The sequence below is a fragment of the Lutra lutra genome, chromosome 16 (assembly GCF_902655055.1).
Source record: "Lutra lutra chromosome 16, mLutLut1.2, whole genome shotgun sequence".
NCBI classification, from domain to species: domain Eukaryota; kingdom Metazoa; phylum Chordata; class Mammalia; order Carnivora; family Mustelidae; genus Lutra; species Lutra lutra.
Genome location: NC_062293.1, coordinates 60,205,164 through 60,210,730, shown reverse-complemented (window position 1 = coordinate 60,210,730; position 5,567 = coordinate 60,205,164). Strand labels below are relative to the sequence as shown.

At 58.6% G+C, this 5,567-nt stretch overlaps 1 non-coding gene across 1 annotated transcript; it reads left to right on the top strand.

Moving 5' to 3' along the window:
- Window positions 1-656: 656 nt before the first annotated feature.
- Window positions 657-763, top strand: LOC125088309 (U6 spliceosomal RNA). The gene has a single exon (XR_007123693.1). It is a non-coding gene; the product is annotated as a U6 spliceosomal RNA (small nuclear RNA).
- Window positions 764-5,567: the final 4,804 nt, after the last annotated feature.

The window sequence follows — 5,567 nt, the reverse complement described above, 5'->3', positions numbered from 1 at the left end:
AGGCGGTCAGCAAACAAACAGCCAGCAAAGTCACACCCTCGTGCGGCTTACAGTCAAGTCAGACAAATTATTGACTGGCCAGACCTCAGTTCTGGACAGTGGAAGCAAAGGCGCACGGACAGGGGCCGGGACACGGAAGAAGGGGGGTGTCCCATCCCTCCTTTTCGACTCCCACTGTACCCCAGAGGTGAACAGGACAGGATCAGCTACTTGGTGTGGTCCCTGCTGGTGCATCTTGGCTCAAGCTGGAGCTGTCTTGTTCTCCCAAAATATCTCCCCTCCAGACTGGCCCTCTTCCCGAGGCCAACGCCCTTCTGGTCCCAGGAACAAGCCTGTCACCTCTTCCCCTGTTCAAGGCAACTTGCAGCCTGATGTGATAATGAGTCTTACAGCAGGAATGGGAGAGAGGGTCTCCGACGGTTTCCTAATGACACAGAAGGACTGAGCTGGGGGGAGGAGGAGACGTGGAAATGTCCAGAAGCAGAATCTGGGGAACCCCGGGCTAGGACTCAGGTGGAGCGAGCCCGGGATCCAGCTGGCCCAGAGAGGCAAAGGGGCTCGCCTGTGGCCGCACAGCTTGTGAATAACACAACCGATAGGAAAGTGTGGGTCTCCCGGGGAGTGGTAGGGTATGGGGGTTAAGAACTGGGGCTTTAGTGCTCGCTTCGGCAGCACATATACTAAAATTGGAACGATACAGAGAAGATTAGCATGGCCCCTGCGCAAGGATGACACGCAAATTCGTGAAGCGTTCCATATTTTTAATTATGTTCCTGATTGCTGTTCTGGTCGGAATTGGCCAGTTCCCTGGAGTAGAGATGCTGATGTGTCGTCCAAAAAAAAAAAAAAAGAAAAGAACTGGGGCTTTAGAGGGGGAGAACTCTGGGTCCCACACTTCACCCCGCCTCTCCCCGGCTGTGTGGACCTGTGCGCAGCATCTAATCATTCTGAACCTCCTCAGTTTCCCCGCCTGGAGAATGGGGTTGCTGGGGGGGCTGGTGTGTGGGTGATCAGGGAGGTGATTCCTGAGTGTCTCCTGGGACTGCATTGGGTGTCTGTGTGTCAGTGATGTCAGCTCTGGTCATCCTCTGATCCCCCCGCCCCGCCCTACTGCCCCTTGGTGACCCAGACCCGATGGGCTGTGGAGTCACCCAGCTTCTGTTTCCTGCTCTCTGTCTCTGCGTCTTTGCGCCCCTTGTTGTGTTATCTCCGTGGGTGTGTGTGTCGGGGGATGTCGATCTCTCTCTCTGTGCCTTTGCAACTGTGTTTCTCTGAGCGTCCCGGTGTATCCATCTGTGACTGACTCTGATGCGCCTGTGTCTGTTTCTAAATCCTTTTGTCTTTATGTTCGTTTCTCTCCGCCTCTCCCTTGCTCACTCTGTGCTCCTGCATCTCCCCACCCTCTTCTCGTTCTCTCTCTGTCTCTCTCGATTTCTCCCCGTGTGTCCAGGCCTGTCGCTCTCATTTGCTCTTCTCCCCCAAACTAGGAGTGACCCAGCAGATCCTCACAGTTCATTACGGGGAAAACACCGAGCCATCACCCGCTGCTCGTGCAAGGAGCTCGACAGCTGCAGCAAACAATGAGAAATTCAGAATTAATTGGGTGCTGATTATTTGCCAGGGGGAGAAATGGTGAGATACACATGAAACAGAAGACAGCCTAGCAACAGCGGGAGTCTCCACGTAGCAACGAAAGCAGTCTCACTAAAGGGTGACGACGCCAGCACGGAGCCGGCCACCGGCCACTGCATGGTAGTGCACCACCTGCAGACGAAGGCACACAAATGTCGGTACCACCCAACGGCCAGAAGTGGCCCCAGGGCCCCCCATAGCCCTACATTGAGGGCTCTAGAGATCTCAACCCATGCCCCGCACTGGAACCCCACTGACCCCATGAAGACATTCCCACAAGCACCTGCCTGGGCCCTGGAGCGGTGAACTTGACCCCGACCGGGACTCCCTCTGGGCGTTAGACACAGAACCACGTGTGACCCAGCGCTCCCGCTCCCAGCACAGACTCCCAAGAACCGAAGACAGAGACAAACAGATCCTGGTCCACGAGTGCTCAGGGCAGCACTGCTCGTGACAGCCAAGAGGTGGGAAGGACCCAGAGGTCCACGGACAGACGATCGCATAAGCAGGAGGGGTACACACGGGCAATGCAATGTCCCTCGGCCACAGCAGGAACAAAGGACGGACTAGGAAGGTCTGCACTTTCTAGTGCACGTGGAGGCATGTCACGGGAAGGAAGACTGACATGAGAGCCCACATACTGTACAATCCCATCTGTGCGGGAATGTCCAGAGCAGCTAAATCCACAGAGACGGGAAGCCGACTCGGGGCCGCCCCGGGGCTGGAGGAGGGAGGGACCAGGATCTAGCTGGTGTGGGGTTTCCTTTTGGGGCGGCAAGACTGTCTCAGAACGAGGTAAAGGTCGCTGCACAATGTTGTGAACCCACCACATAGCCATGAGTCCCACGTTTTCAGTGGTTAATACTTAGTCTTACGTTGTGTCATCGTTCCCTGAAAGCATAACACAAAACAAAAGTCGTAAGGTAGAATGCAAGGACAGAAACCACAGCTGGGGACCGCCTCTGGGTGGGAGTCAGGGCAGGGTCAAGTCACCACGGGCTCAGCTCAGCCTCAGAACCTCGGGCCAGAGCGTAGCATGGGCTCTGAGGTCCTTTAGGACCGTCTCCCGGGGTGCCGATGGGAAGGGCCAGTGTTCGAAGACGGGAGTGTTCGAAGGGAGGCAGGCATCGGGCGCATCTGAAGGACGGCCCTGTTGAGATGTGGGCTTGGACCCAGAAAACCCCTTCAGGAGCCTCAGGAAGGCAAGACACCTGACTGAGCTGCTGCCTAAGGGGTCTCCCTGCTGGCTGTGTGCCGGGTCTCCCAGAGCTCTGCCTGCAGGTTTCCAGGTGGAGAAGGAAGGGGCCATGAAGCCGGGGCTGCTCGGGGTGGGGGGGAGCAGGTGCACGGCCGGCATCACAGGCAGCTCACCTAAGGAGGAGTGTCCCTCGCACAGATCTCCTCTCCCTCCGGTGCCAGTGTCTGGGTTCTATGCTTTAAAGATTTGTTTTAATTAGGCCTGCCTCCGTCAGAAGCCCTGAGCTTATCTGCATCTCGGCGGGCTCCTCTCCTTTGCATCTGTCCTCCCAGCTTTCAGAAAGGCTGCCAGCCATCCACGGGCTTTGATGATTTTTTCATAAAGGAAAAAGCAAAGTGAGATGTCTAGAGAGAATGGGGAACAGAGGGTGGGTCCTGGGCTGAGTCCTTCAGCGGTGTAAAACATTGCCCCACGCCTCCCCTACACTGGCCCTAAGGCCACGTGTCCCCGGCCATAAGGGACACTGCTGAGGGCACCTGGCATAGGGAAAGGATTAGACACCACCCAGGCCTGTCCTCATGCCCCTGGCAGCCGAGTGGGGCACAAGACAGAGGTACAGGGAGGGGCCGGGGTCTAGGGCAGGCCGGCCACTGTACTGGAGGCACCGGAATGGGACAGAGATGGGACCTGGGGCTGCAGGCTTCCCCGGAGTGACGTGATGAGAGGAGAGGCCGGGTTCCTCCACGAGCTCCAGGTCACACTCAGAGCTCACGGCCACTTGCCGGAGCATCTGGGAAGGAGACACAGTAACAGGTGTCACCACCTGCCTGCAACCTTACCTTTCTGACAACTGCGTCATGCCCCTGCTGGGGACAGGCAGGAATCCAGTTCCTGGAAGGGAACACAGGGGAGCAGGGCTGGGAGGGGATGGACACTGAACCTGCCTGTGGGACCCACACAGCCCCGCTGTGCCAGGAAGTCTTGCCCGAGAGCCACTGGGCAGTGGTCAGGCAGCCTCCAGCTCGAATGAACCCGCAGCCTCCGTTCAGTGCACTAGTTCGGAGGCTCATCAATATTGCTTCCCCGGTTGGCTCTACATGTTCCGTCCTGCCTTTCTTCTCAAGAATATCCAAAGCCCCTTCCCGGTCCCCCATATTCTCTCAAGACTCGGGACGTGGACGGTGTCCATACCCAGCCATGGGTGTCCCCCGGTCTGTGGGCTGTAGCTCCACGATAAGCCAGGACGCCCGGCAGATTTGAGCTTCCCGGGACCCACTCACGGTTACCCTGTACCTGAGCCAATGGTCGAGGCCACACAGGGGAGTGCATAGTGCTGGGCAGGGGGACTGAGCCCCAAACCCAGCCCTCAAAGTGGGGAAAGATGTCCCCCCCACCACTGGACGGAGACCAGCAGAGGCCGAGTGAGGTGTTGCAGAGGAAGAATGGGGAGGAGGGGGGACCAAATGGCCAGCTCTGCCCAACAGAGGGATCCCAGCTCAGGGTCCTGTCGGAGCAGCGGGGCCCGAGTGGAGCTGAGGACTCCCCATCCTGGCGTGGTTTTGATGGAGCCCGTGAGCTCGCCTGCACCGTGTGGGACTGCCGCAGCCGTGGCCTCTGACACAGCCATCGGCTTGCCCAGGATGCCAGCAGGAGATGGAACTCCCAGGCCGGCCCATGCCACCTCTCTGAACAAGCCCAGACGAGCCACCAGCTCACCCTCACAGCCAGGAGGGCTGACCACTGCTGACGTCAAGGGCACACAGGCCTATGCTCCCCCAAAAGGAAGGGGACGTCACCACTCAGGCCGTCCCAGCGACGCTATAGGAAAAGGTTGGTGGAATGAATTACGGAGATGAAAGGAATGCCCAGCCCCACGCTCTGTGCTTTAATCACCAGCCTCTAATCCTGGGACATAAAATTACAAGCTCATTGATAACGATCAGTGATTTACCGGCGAAAGCCCAGCCCTAATTAAGAGCAGGAGAAGCTGACATTGCTTTTCGACTTCCCACCAAGGTCCAGCCAGGAAATTTCCTGGTTCTGCAGTGCAGATCACGGGAGCGGCACGCAGGGGGCCGACTGGCTGGTGCACACAGACGCGGCCGCATTAATATGCAGAGAAAGTTGCTTCCGAGTTCTCACGACTTGCTGGTAATTGGGGCATCCACGGCCGCTGGGGGAAGGGCTGAACTGGTACAGGAACATGGAGCTGCGCTGTCGGCCCATGTAGGGGACGGAGGCTTCCAGCACATTCTGGCTGAGCCCAGGATCGATTCTGGGGTCTCTGACCCCGGAGCCTCGCGGGGAGCTGAGCCGCGGGTAGGGGGAGGGCTGAGCCCAGCTGAGAGCTTGGGACACTTCGCGACAGGACAGAGGCCAGGACCCAGGCTCAGAGCTCCGAGCCTTGGCCTCACCCATGGTCACCTCCGGCCACTGGCCAGCATCCGGCTTCCCAGGACCGACAGGCTCTGAAGCCACCCCCGTGTCTCACCCGTGAGGTCTCGTGTCTCAGAGTGTCAACAGAGCCCTGGGCAGGGGGTGTGGGCACAGCTTTCATTTCCTCCCCAAACCCAACCCTAAACGAACAAACGTCTCACGTGCAAAGCAGCAGACCCTGGCCTGAGGCAGCTGAGCGCCTGGACGTCACACGGTGGGGCTGTAACCGGACTGCATGCCACGCAAGGACCCTGTGAGGGCGACGGGTGCGCAGGTACGTGCGCGCCGCCCTCCCCCACAG